At 36.2% G+C, this 14,446-nt stretch overlaps 1 long non-coding RNA gene across 1 annotated transcript; it reads right to left on the bottom strand.

The window, feature by feature from the left end:
- Window positions 1-205: 205 nt before the first annotated feature.
- LOC146325539 (uncharacterized) lies at window positions 206-1,197 on the bottom strand. Its single transcript, XR_014770719.1, has 2 exons — window positions 696-1,197; window positions 206-425 (listed from the first exon to the last, which is right to left on the bottom strand). It is a non-coding gene; the product is annotated as an uncharacterized LOC146325539 (long non-coding RNA).
- Between the last annotated feature and the right edge of the window lie 13,249 nt (window positions 1,198-14,446).

Raw genomic sequence — 14,446 nt, 5'->3', positions numbered from 1 at the left:
GTGCTTTTTACTTTGCCTCACTTGTTTTATGTCAAACATAAGACACCAAAAACAAATTATTTTTCACTGACATTATGCTAGACTTATAAAAAGTATAGTAATCACTCATTTTCACTGGAAAAGCAACCAGATGGAGCAGAAAAGGTCAGTGAGAAAAAGTCCTGAGTTGGGTATAAAAACAGATGAGACAAATTTCTCAGATTACTCAGATTTGTCTGTTTATTGATGAATTCAAATGACATCTGATTTGTCTTCAATCTTTCAGCAATCATGTCATTGAGGCTTGACACAGCGGTGGAAGTGACATCATCAGTCAGAGTGTAACATCCTTATGACAGAAGTGGCCGCACATGGCGGAGATCATTACAGGGGTATAGCACAGACATAAGGTTTCTTGTAGGTGCAAGGTACATCATTGGGGCCACCTTGAATTTAAAATGTAACAAACAAAGGAACAAACAATTAGGGCAGCAACAAATTATTTCCATCATTTTTATGATTATTTCATCAATAAAATGCCTAAGTAGAAAAAAGTTTTTTCTCAGTCGACATACTGAAAAACAAGCCTAATTCAAATACCAAAGTAAGGATATCTTAGGTCATTTGTCAATATAAAAACATTGTCCTATCTTGAATATTTAAATCTGATATCTACAAAATCACAACTGAGAGGACAATGAATTATCAGTATTTACCATGAAAGTTCAACTCCAAGCAGTGTTCACCGCCAGCATTGTCAGGTTGGCCCTTTGGGAAGATTTTATACACAAAATCGGAGCCATCTGTCCACTGCCAGGCACCCTCCTGAGAAAAAAAAAAACGTTTTCAGCTTCAATTATCTCAAAAAACATCTTTTGCCACCACAAATAAATAGGATTGTGTTTGTGGTGCTAAAAATGAAATGAATGCCCTGGTTTCCTAACATTATTCTGTCTATCTAGTAGTCCAAGTCACCCTCTCATGCATGGTATATATCTATTTAATGTGATGAGAGAAATAACTAATATCATGGGGACATTTGCATCAGATTCTGTTTATTGTCAAATCACTCACCTTCACTGCATCGTGGCCTCCAATCCAAGTTCTTGTACTTGCACCAGCCACCGTGTTAATCAGATCATAAACGATTTTGTATTCGGCTTTGTCTTTTACGGAGGCCAGATTCCCATTTCTAGAAATGCAGTCTATCTAGTGAAGAAGTCAGAGTGAAGATGAGATTCAGGGAGTGAGTAAAAAATCACACAGAGATGACTGAGTCAGATTACGGCAAAGAAGTGAAACAATTTGAAAATACTGGACAGACAGTAATAATGTGACAGAGAAAGAATACTTCATTAAGTCTTTTTAACTATCTCAGGACTTCTTCTTTTGAATGAGTATTGTAAGAACAAACAGATTAAAAACATATATACATTTTGCAGTAATATTGCACCAAAAAGTACCTCTGCATCAATCCATATCTTTGGATCGCTGTGGAAACTGTAAATCTTGTTGCCATAACGAACCCAGTCAGAAGGGCAGTTCTTAGAGCAATCACAGGCTACATGGAAAAAAAAAATGTGATCATTGAAGGAGGCCAACATCAACTGAAGTCAGTCTGAGGCATCTGTGGTTTGAGTTAATCAAGTCAAGTTGGTATTTTCCAAATTTAGTCCTTTCAGTGAGATATTCTTTATTTTGTGTGTCTGAGGACAGTGTGTCCTTACTGAGCCACAGCAGAGGACAAATGTCATCAATCAACAGCAGCAAAGATAATTTATCATCTCAGTCAAAGAGGAGTTTGTGTCTTCTGCTGCTGTTTATAAATATTCAATGAAATCTGCTGAAAGTTGAGTGAGCAACCCTTCAGCAGCCCAGTACTAATGTTAATGATTTTGACAAATAAGAAATAGAGTCAACACTGTCTTTATGGACAACCAAACAGTCAGAAACTCTCCAAGAGCTGGAGAGCAGCAGTCTTTAAAGTCATTTTGAAAACTTATCAGTAACTTGGAGTCTGCAGTCACAAATTTCCAGCTGTCTGTATTTTCAGCCTTCACAATTCAAGGAAGAACCAACCTGCCTGTGAACATAAAGAAAACATTATTAGCACTAAACTCAACTCCTAAACATGGAAATGAAGCTGTCATGTTGTTGTCAAAGACACATTTTCATTTCAATACTCTAAATAATGTCATGTTAAAAACATGATGTTGAATTCAAAGACCTTATAAATAATTATCATACTGTACATATTACTTACATTTGCTTCAGTCAACAGTCCAACTGTCAAGCAGAGGACCACAACGAAACACAGACCTGAAGACATCTGTGTAAAGATATATCAGAGAAATAAATGCACCTTGAAAAAGTTCACATTTTCTAAATGGGACATTCAAATGCAGAACTTTTGCTAAGGTTTCTTTTTTTTAAATAAATGCTCATTTGTTATATCAGAGGATGATATAAACCCAAAAAGTTTGCAAGTGCACAATAAATGTAAATGTAAATGTGATGAAAGAGAAGAATTAAAACCTCACCTTGCTGCTGATGATCAGATGAGGCTGCAGCAGTAGCAAGTAGAGTAGCAGGATGTCTTGAAAATGGAAATGCAGTCTTCATATAACTTCTAGGTTCCACTTGTTGACTCGTACGATCACATGATGTTGTTTAATTAAAGTAATGAATTCTGAATTATGTGCACAGACTTCAAGACAAACCAGAATACTCTTTAAACAAAGTGAGAAAATATAGATACACGCTGTTCTTAAACATCAGCCAGTGCATGCTTCAGAAATTAATTCATGGGTTGTAATTGACTCTTACTAGGTCCCCTTTATGGTCTGTCCTCCAGTGACAGTTGAGCAAGCTTGGTACCTCGGTCAACTTTCTCCTGTCCTGTTTCCTGTACTTAGATATGCTATCTGCTGGGCTCGTCTGTGGTGACAAGAAAACCAAGTTTTGGAGACGGTTAAAAGATTGATGAGGGACCTATAGTCTCTTCTTAAATGAGGTATATTTAGCAAAATGGTAGCTAACTAGTTAGTTAATCGACATCAGTAATTAGCTAACTTCTTAGAGCAAAACACTGGCTGTCTGAAATTTCATCATAACATGCTGTTTTGTAGGCTAAAGTCAAGGGTCTGTTTGTTTCTTGGCATTTTTAAAATAACTTATTTCCTCTATATTTACAGTAAAAGTCAGTCAACTAATTATTTTCAGTAGTCCACTCTGTCCTTTCAACATGTCAAATCAGAAGTGTCTGATGTAACGCTGTATTAGGTTCATCATTACATGGTTTTATACAAACTTTTGGATGTAATTTTTTTTTCTTTTGGATCTCTCACATCTGAAAATAAAAGCTGAAACAACCAGAACCCTGAAAGCTTTAATATGATTAACATGTTTTCTTTGGTGTATTTTGTCCAAAAAGAACAGCAGACTTAAGTTACAGGACATCTGAAGGATGTTTGGTGTGGAGACTTTGGAAATGGAATAAAAGAGGCGTGGCTCACAGTGGTGTGCACGGATCAAAGCAGCACATCACAGATGCTTTTATGTTTATGTTTACTCATTACACTCAATTATGTGGTAGTCTTGAGTGTGAGTTTTGATATATTGTTGTACAAGATTGTCTATTTTGGAGAATCCTCAGTGTTTAATGTGAGTATAAGGCAGTAGAGGTTTGCACATCAACTGCAGCGCAAAGAGGGCTGAAGATGCATCTGCACACTTAAAGCTAAATAAAATATTGGCACTGTATTAGTATTGGATTGGTGTTGGTCCTGATACTGACCATATTACATAGATAAGTTATGGACCAGACATTATCTATAGACTTTAGTGGTCATGTGAGACTGTACATCAGTTATTAAACTCACAGTGACAATGCTTATATGCTTAGTTTCACAGACATTCAAGAAAGCAAAGGACCTGACAAACTAAAATTCTACTAAAAAATTACTATTTTGGCCCCACAGCAAGAAGAAATACCTGTTTAAATCCTGGTTTGAACACTTAATTTCTGAGGACCTGCATAACCATCACTTCAAATGTACACAGGACATGCAAGGTAGCCATGGTGTGTATGGATGCATCTGCAAATGAGTAAAAACAAGTATATCAGCCTAAATCTCACGGTATAATTTTATATGTGACAATAAAGTTGACCTTTACCTTTAAATTATGACAACTATTGGGTGCATTTAGTGCAAAGTAAGAAATCACAAAAAATATGGTGGTGCTACAGGAAGAGTCAGAGCATCAACAAAGTCATTATGATTTTATCCTCCTGGGACCATCAATCTACACTAATTTCACTTTCAGTTTGGACCAAAGTTATGGCCTGACAGACCAAGATTCCCATCCCTACTTTCTATATTTTGAGCATCTACTATACACCCAATAATCATTAAAAAACAGAAATCAAAGGTGCTGAATACTGTTTAAACCAAAAACAAAAAGTTCTTACAAAGTGCAGTGAGACAAATAGTTGCAGATATCATGAGGAGCTAAGGATAAATTTCAAGATTGCACTTTGAGGACACAGCTTTTAAAAAAAGTGTGTTAAGTGTGTGTGTCATAATGCTGGATGTAACTGACAAGGTGCAGAGTCCTCTAATATGAATGTAATTCCTCTCCTCGGACACCAGGATGGTGAAACAGTTGTCAGAAAGATTTTGACAATACAGAATGAATGTGGAAAGGGAGAGTTAATGTACACTTTGCAACTGCAACATGTTTTTTGTGCTATAAACTAAATGATATGACTGTACTGTGATGAAACACATTAATGCTGGTGTTAATATTGACATTTCTTACCAAAATAAAGAATTAGTAAGAGTAAAGTATAGTTGCAGTTATATTAAGAATTCAAACATCAGATCATAGACACCAGGGGAAATGTTTTGTCTGTCAAAATAACTGGACCCCTGCCCTTGTACAGTCAGACAGTCCACCATAGGTGACAGAAAGTACTCTATGATAAACTGCTCAGTTTGCGTTGTACCCATTCCCACTGACAGGACTGATCTACTCATGGGTTGTCTGCCATTTTGATCTGTTACTAATTGAATTAAATTAATGAAATTAATCTAGGACTAATTTATATTATTAAATTCACATTAAAGCAAAAAAGAAGAAGAAAAAAGTTAAATCTCTCTGATCAGACGTGGACGCTCCACCTGACTGAACAACTCTTGCCTCACAGTTCAGTGGGTGGGGTGGAGCCTCAGGCCTGAAGTGAAGTGACACTTTAAGTAAACTCCTCTTGGGTGTTTAATCAAGATAATATTGTTTAATTTAACTCTAATATCTTTGTTGAAGTATTAAAACCATCCTGAGTAAACCCACAGGCAAATAGCAGTATCAGAACCAACATCACTAGTTAAATGATACTAAATGGCCAAAAGAATATGGACACCTCTGTCTTCATACTTTTCTCTACTTTTGGTCTGGGGCTGCGTCATTCATTTCATTTTAAGGCTGACTTAATAAATACTCTTATAAAATCATCTCCTCTTCAGTGACCTGTGAGTCCCAGAGCCGATTTGATCTGCTTCTTGTGACTTGTGTACATTACGTTTTACCAAATAGATGAATTCAATATATTCAATCTTCAGTGAGCATTAATGTGAAATAACTAGTACTGTCAATCAATTAAAATATTTAATTGTGATTAATTGCATGACTGTCGCAATTAATCTCACATTTTTTGTTTGTTCAAAATGTACCTTAAAGTGATATTTTCACAGCATTTGGCAAAAAATAAACAATAAAAATATGCTCAGCTAATAAAATGACAAACCCAAGTCCATCAGGCACAGATGAGAATATTGACCTGCTCAATTTCACATTCAGGCCAAAGTGCAATGAAAGCTTCAATAGATATCGTGCACCGTTTCGTCATTAAATAGACTGAGCTGAATAAAGGTGAGGATTTTTCTCCTCAGAGGACAATATTTTATGAAAGAAATAAACTGTTATTATCAATAATAATATTAAATAAATAAATGCATATCACTAGGAACATTTTCCTAAAATACTGCCGGTTCTGAGGTGTTGGAATTTTAAATGTGAAGCCTGCAGTTCCATAGAATCTTCAACAGACTTTTCTGTTCAAGCTTTCAGTGTGTTTTGGCCTGAATGTTAAATTGAGCAGGTCAGTATTCTCATCTGTGACTGATGGACTTGGGTTTGTCATATTATTAGCTGAGCATATTTTTTTTTATGCCAAATGCTGTGCCTGTGAGGGTTTCTGGACAATATTTGTCATTGTTTTTGCATAATATATTTGATTTAATAGAGTTACATTTTAATTACACTTTAAACACTTGAAAATATCCCTTTAAGGTACATTTTGAACAAACATAAGATGTCATGTGATTAAATATTTTAATCGATTGGCAGCACTAATATATATACCTTACAACATATAAACATTTGCACTTCTGATGAAATACCTCTGAGTGTTTTGTTATGATGATACTGTTTGATTTCAACCATCCTGGCAGTTATGTCAGTACATCCTGAAATAAAGTGAAAAAAATCCAGGGTAGCAATATTATTGCTGTTAATATTCTTCTACGATTTTGTCCTTTGATCTGATTTTGTTTTTTTTAGTTTTTTTTTCTTCTCATCAGTTATGATCACATCGACTTTTTCTCTTCATAATAATGCACTTAATTATTTCTATTTTTATCTGGATAATTGTAACACAGTGCTTTACATAAAAGTAAATGATAAATAACAATTAACTGTGATACTTTATTGTAAATGTAGTATTGTCACTGATATGAAAACATATTTCAAAGGTGTTGCAAATGCTCAAAAATTGATGTTGCTATCTGACTTTCAACCATCAGAGAGGAAACTGACAAGAGTAAGAGCCTAGTTCCACGGCCAGAGATGAGCTGCAGCTCATCAGGGCAAGAAGAGTTACAAAAGAAAGATGGAGGAAATTGTGTGGCTGCAGTCTTAAAATGTCTAAAATTCACATTTACTAATAAAATACCTAAAAAAGTATTAAATAATCTTGAATTCTGGTCAGAAAGGCCTTAAATATTGATATAGAAAAGTTTCTAATGGTGGTCTAAAATGATCTAAAATTCACTCCAAGCACAAAATTTGAATTTGAATGCTTTTGTTATCCTGTTAAAATCATGTGTTTGCTAATAAATGTATTTGGACAAATGGACAAATTTAACTCAACCTATTATTGTCATGTTGTTTTACTGATAATTTTACCCACAAGAGTTTTCCTGCATTTTCTGATTAGATGTTTAGTTTTGTCTGCAAAATTTGCCTTAAATTTAAAGGTATCATATGCAACATTTTATTTAAAAACAATCTACTGTATAGACTCATAACAAATCCCTTTTAGTCATCACTTATCACCAAGTGTGTAGTGGTGTCTGTATCTGCAGAGACCAGCCCTCTGCCCACACTTTCTATTTTTCACATTATTTTTCTGTCCTCTGGATGCTTTAGCAACCCAAATCATTGGTATTCAATGTCCCAGTATCTCTCTGGTGCATTTTGCAACAGCTCAGACAAATCCTACTGATTCTACCTTTAATTAAACATGGCAGTGAAACGTGTAACATGTAGACACCCTGTCTACAACAGTGATGGTGGTTACAGACTTGTTCCTCTGCTGGTTTCCGTGATTTCACATAGTGACCTTTTTTTTGGATCTGCATTTCATGGTCACTTACATATTTAGTCAAGAATTTATTCTGAATTATTATTTTTATTACTTCTGCCTTCTCTGTTTCTCACTCATCTGACATACTGGTATTCTACAATTATTCTGACTTTAAAGCTCATACCTCCCTCTGTTGTACATATACAGTAGTTCACTTTGTGAGACGCTGCCCTGCTCTTCAACCCCCAATATATTTGAACAGTTATTACTGAAACACACTGTCATCCCCTCGGGCTTGTTTGAGCTCTTTAATTATTGCCTCTTCACCTATAACTTGATAAAACCTTTCAAGTTCTGTCACTGTTTTCTCTTGATCTGATCCTCCATCCTTCTGAGCTACGAGAGAAACTGCTCAGTTGAAGCATTTAATTACATCTAGTGGTGGAGAGAAAGTACAAGTACAAGTACCGTTACAATACTGCAATATTACACACCAACAAGTAAAACTACTAGTGTTAAAAACTACTTAAGTAAAAGTACAGTGTTCTCCTCCAAAACTACTAAAATTATTAGATATTTTTTAACCATTGATGTTTAATGTCTTATCAATAAAGGGGTTTCTGTTTCTGTTGCTTACCTAAATTACTTCCTGTTTCGGTCAGTGGTAGCGGTCATCTCTCCAGACTTGTGCCTTTTTTTTTTTCTCCATCTGTATGGCATGGTTTTCATTAGCCCATTAGAAACTGGAGAGCCTTATTGACTTCATAAATGAAGATGAAGGGTTTGGATTAGGGATGAAAATGAGTAATTGTTGACTGATTCAAAAGTTAATCGATCAAGTCAAATTTTTGTCAATCTGCTATCAAATAAAGATCTGAAATACAACAGACTATTAGTATGAGTGTATTACACATTTTATCTGATATACAAGTGCATGTGTTTAATATTTCGGCTTTTATGTCGTTATTTATGTTATAATGCTGCCAGAGAATATGTAATATGCTGCTGTGGAAATAAAGCTTTCATTGAGTGGATTAATCATTAATCAATGATTAATCAATTAATTGATCGGTTAAAGAAAGTGTTGATAATTTGCAACCCTAGTTTGGATATTAACTATTAAAATTGAAATCAAATTGTTGACCCTCTAAGTAGGGAATCATGATTAAAAATAGTGAAGTACAGTAGATTACATAATGTAATGCATACATAAGAGTATAATTACAGACTAAAACTCATTAAAAGTACTCCAAAAAGGACTTAATTATAGTAATGTGAGTAGTTGTAATTTGTTGCTTCCACAACTGATCACATCACTAAGGATGACTTATTTCACAATGACAACAGTAAAGCTGCACAAGCTGCAGTCATCTCTCATATTTGCTGCAGATATACAGCAGTGTCTCCTATGGATTTTAACCAAAGTCCATTACTGAGTGAGAGATTAATCAAGGTGAGGTTTGTGCAGGAGAAGCCACAGACTTCAAATTCACCTTAAACCTTCCATCCCCGCGTATTCGGAAAAAGCAACAGAAGAGCGTATAAGAATGACTTTTAAATACTGCTGAAAAATGTGATCCTCCCCCCTAAACTCCATGCTGCCGCAGCTGTCACAGTCTGTTTCCCTCCCCACCATCCTGCTCCAACCAGTATGGAACCTGTGGAAGAATATTGTTCTGGACCAACACAGGCCATTGGTTTAACCAGTTATATAATCTGGTCAAAGACTGACTTGTTAATAGTCATGCTGTTGGATGCTTTTAGCAAAACCCCAAGCAAACATGAAACCTGACAGGACAAGTAAATAGTGACGCTCACAATGAATGTGACAGGGGACAGACATTCCCGTTAAATTCCTTAAAAGCCAGGTAGAGGGGATTAAAAAGTGCCCCTTCCCCTTCATGTTTCAGTGCACAGTATGAGAGCTCTCAACAGTCCAAGGGCCATTCACTATTCAGATGATGACAATTTAATATCTTGCAAAAAAAGATGGTCAACCTCCAGTCTCATCACCTTCAACTTTTTTCTTCTGTTTCTTTTCCTGTTGCATAAGATGCTTTTCATTGACATCCTCACCATGGAGTTTCCTCCAGTGGGGCAGGTGGACTACCTCACCCACGTTAACGTCAGGTTTAGTGTGTTACACTTAATGGTTTACTTTATAGAGCAGCGAATTATTTTTAGACAATTGTGGTTCATTGTCAGTTTGTGTCATCAGTGATGGATGTATCATTGTGTGACTGTTGATGTTGGATTTTTTTGTGGACACAATGATGCATACATGTGTGAGGTAGGTCTGTCCCTGTACCCACATTTGTGGTCTTGAGGACTTCAGTATGTATTCACGTGACAGCAGTTAGTGGTCACCCAACTTTGGAAAAATACCAACACACACAGATTTAACTCACACTTGCTGCTTACCCTTTAACACCTCTTTGAGGTGGTATTCAGACCCAAGTGTGTCCCATTATTCACCACAGCTTACACCCACACCAGTCCAGTTGTTTGCAGTAATGAGCCTTTATATTTTGACTTCTTCCCTGGACTCATTGAAAACCATCAAGATAAATAGAAAATATCTCATAATTTTATCAAAGATTTTGAGAAATCCTTTAAATCAGTTTTAAGGATAGGCCTATATTAATTTATCAGAGAGAAACCATTCAAAATAATGTTATATGATGCAGCCTACAAAAGTCAAATTTTATAAATGGGTCAGTTCAATTGCTGTATCCTTGATAAATTACTATTATTTCTCTTCCTTCCTGAATATGCTATGATGCTGTAATACTTTTTCCAACTTATTTTTTTCCATCTAACATTTTTTAGCTCAATAGTGTTATGTACAATATTTGCATTTGCTGATGTATTAATCCAGTGTGAGCTCTGATAAACTTCCACCCTGGCTCACTCCTGGTTGTTGGTGTGAATTGTCACTACACTCCTAATAATGTCATCTTTTGTTCATTAATTTAGATTTTTGTTTTATATTTTTTAAAAGGAACATGTTGTGTAATGTTTTCCTTCATCACCTACAATGTCATGCCTCAGTTCTGCCACATGGTGGTGCCTTACCCTCAGGAATAGGCTTTGGCCATTCAGTCAGTGTTGAAGTTCCTCTTCATTGCGTTGCTTATGTTCTCACCTTCAGATGTGATTCATGCTGCTTTTGGCTATATGCAGTTATTAGCCACAAAGATATAATAATATTACTCAAAAGCAGTCTCAGTTCTGCTGCACTGAAATTTTATTTATGTGTCAAGATTAAATTGTATTTTGGAAAATGGTACATAAGTATTCAGATAAATTAACAACACTCTACAAGTAAAAGTCATTCTGGACCTTAATCAAGTAAAAGTATTTAAGTATCAAATAGTATACCTCACTGCAGGACCCAAAGTAAGCTTATTGGACAATACTCCACAATGCTACAAAGCTGAAATGTCCAGGACAGATTCCTGAAGCCCCAGGGACCAGCATATACCACCTAGCAGCAGCATGTTAGAGACATGGCCTTTTGTACTTGTAATACCCTGGGTCCTGAAATGGAAAAACAATCTGCAGCACTATTAGAGTTTGAGGGACACTAACAGCTATGGTCTGTTCTTCACTGACTTTTGTACATTTTGTTAAACCTTTTATTTAGTCCTCACTCTAAGATGCTTTCTGTTTCTTTTAAATTTCTCTTGATTCTTAAATCTGACATTGTGTTTCTTTTACATGTCTGTTTTTCAGTAGTTAACACATAACAGGTAAATGCTCCCTAATTTTTCTTTGTTAGTCCACATTATAATGGTGCCAAACAGAAATTCTGCAATCAATTCAATGTTTCATCAGCTGGTGAGGAACTTTTTTCCTGGGTCGTTCCTGGTAGTAAAGTTTTTACCTGAATCTCCAGTAGAGCCTGACCAATACTGGATTTTTGGTGCTGATGCAGGTAGTAATATTAGGGAGCAGGCTAAAAGGTCTTACATTGTTAAGCAACACCGTCAGCTGCTTAGTTGCTTCCATCATCTTGTATATCTTAGATTCTCAAACTATTGTATAAGTGCCACTACAGGTGTAACCATCTGGATCAATATATCAATTCAATGTTCAGTGACTATACTACGAAGTTTCAAACTGAAATATGTAAACCATGAGATCGCTGAAATGTAATTTAAAATAAGTTTGTAATAATTTAGACAGTAATGGCAGTCAACAGTCAACAATAAGGAATCTACTTGTTAGAAAATAAACCAGCTTCCTGTATGTACAGTACGTAGCTGGGTTGGGCAGTCCTACACTATGGTGTTTTAACAGTCATAATTGTGTTACTTGGAGACCCTAATATTTTCTGAGAAGACGTTGTGTAAAAAGATTGAGAAACACAGTTGTAGACTTTTCCCTCTCATTTTGTATTGCTGACTTTGATTGGCTTACCCTGATGTTTTAACCCTAAATGTACCCAGTCATCACTGCACATGCCTAAACCATCCAACCCAACCAACAAAGGCAGCAAGTAATTTACCTTGCAAGGCAGCTCGATTTGCAAACTCACGAGATCACATGAGAATTCATCTTGCCAGGCTCCAATGGTGCATGCCAGTCAGCCTCCTCGGAGGGACTACTGGCAGCTACAGACGTGGGTTTTCAGGTGCACAGCACTGAAGGCTCTTATTGATAGAAAATATGTTTTTGTTCTCGTTCCGACTTGCTTCGGCTTCAGTTTGGTCAGTTGATCTGATTGGTTGAAAATAGCTTGTGTCAGACAGTTGGCCCATCCAGTCACCTGTTAAGTGTTTTTTTTTTTTTTTTTTAAACGAGGGCCTGCCCTATTCCAAACAGTTTGTATGGACGTCTTACCAGATGGGTCTGTGTAACGAACCATCTGTCAGGTTAGTGAGTAATGGCCTGTCAGTGGCAGAGTAAGGTACAGTAGGTCGTGTCTTTGCCACAGTAGCATTCATAATTTAGCATCTTGTTTGGAAAGTACAGATGTAATCATTCAGGTTTTAACTCCTAAATATCAAACATGGTTAGAAATTATCAGGTGGCCGTGATGGGTGTGTGAGCAGGTTAGGAAGTTCGAGACTGGATCTATGAGCCTGTCACATTACCAGTTAAGCTAGGGGGTGAATCAAGGGGTGAATCTAAGGTATATTCTCCCAAAACTCCTCTGAGCCTGTCTTAAAAGTGCGGGGCTTAGCATACAGTCATACCAAATGCTGGTCTCGGTCTGTCCCCCTCTCTCTTGCTTATTTGCACTCACTGACCCCTGTGTATTGAAGCTATGCTGTCAATACAGTCATTAAGGGCTCTCATGTGATGGTTTGATAATCTTTAAAGGAAATAAGGAGTGGGGACATGCAATGGAGTAGGGAAAGTTCAGACAAGAATAGAAGCAAATGCCTTCTTGCTGTTGATATTAGATGTGTTTCCTTTATTGCTGCAGAAATTCGTGGTTACCTCTACTGTTTTTTGTTAGGTGGTCTGGTGTTTGTGTTTTTAATTGAGCCAATAGTGACTTGGCAACGTTCAGGCAGCGTGTTTTATCAGAGGAAAGTCACTCCCTTCCTGTCAGAGTAGATTTGGCCTTCACCAAATTTATTGGCAAACACTGTAACTTTAACTGAATGTGAGAGATAGTGGATGTGTGTGCATGTGTGTAATGAGTCTCAAGTGAGGAGCTTGAGTTCCTCCTCCCGGTGTTCAGTTTTAATTACTGGAGCCTCATTGACTGTATCCTGTGTTTGTACCTGTGTTCCTGTGTGTGTGTGTGTGTGTGTGTGTGTGTGTCTTTTTAACTATATCATGTAAACAGATAGGACCAAACTATAATAAGTCACACACATCACATAACTCCCTCTATCCTTTGCTTTCACTTCTCTTCCAGTTCTTTTGAATCACTTTGCTCATATAGCATTCATTGTCCTGTCCTGTGATTGGCTGATATGTTAATCTGATACACATAATATGAATTTAAAGGTAATTTTGGCGTTAAAGCTACTGCAAGTACTGCTAAACTGGTTATGAAACAGTCTCAGTGTAATACTGATGCCTGTATATGACCTACATTAGCAAACAAGATCATCCCAAGAAGATCTGCTATTTCAATATAGTTGCTCTTAACATCCATCACCGGATCGGATGCTTGATATCAGATTACATTACATTTACATTTTCTCAGGTAGAGTTTCCGTGAGTAGCACGTTAGCCAGTTAGAAAGAAGCAAGAGGAGATTTTTATTTTGATAATTTTAGTTTTGACCTTATATTTTGTGGCTATGGTAATGGAAAATTTACTGCTTTTATCCACAGGCCTCCAAAATCAACAAAATATGAAAGTTCCTTGTAGTAGCTTTACATACAGTATTTTCTGCTGGTATTCCTCTCATGCATCGAGTTGTTCGGATTGTAATATGTAGCACCTTTAAAAGTCTTAATTGTGTTCCAAACAAACAATGTTAGTAGGAGTATAATAAAAGGTTGTGTTTAAAGACACAGACTCAGTATTACAGGACTTAATATGCTTTTAAGTGAAAATAAGAGTAATGATATAAAAATAATAATTCTTCCTAATATCACAAATCATATCATAATTGCAGCATCTGTCAAAAAATCACAATTAGGTGATTTTTCAAAATTGTTCAGGCCCTGAATATGCAGGCATGATGTATCTTTTTACTGACTGGATTAATACAAATGATCTATTGATGTTACATTTAAGCAATATTCCTTACAGCAACTCAGACCTTTCTAAACTTGAAGAAATTGGTCATGCTTACTTCTGTGATAGATATCTCTTACTTTTAGACTTTTAGTCTTTTGCCTTGCTTCACTC

This window comes from Lutjanus erythropterus, chromosome 6 (genome assembly GCF_056507025.1).
Source record: "Lutjanus erythropterus isolate fLutEry1 chromosome 6, fLutEry1.hap2, whole genome shotgun sequence".
NCBI classification, from domain to species: domain Eukaryota; kingdom Metazoa; phylum Chordata; class Actinopteri; order Lutjaniformes; family Lutjanidae; genus Lutjanus; species Lutjanus erythropterus.
Note: the sequence above shows the minus strand (reverse complement) of the source record. Positions and strands in the feature narration are given on the sequence as shown.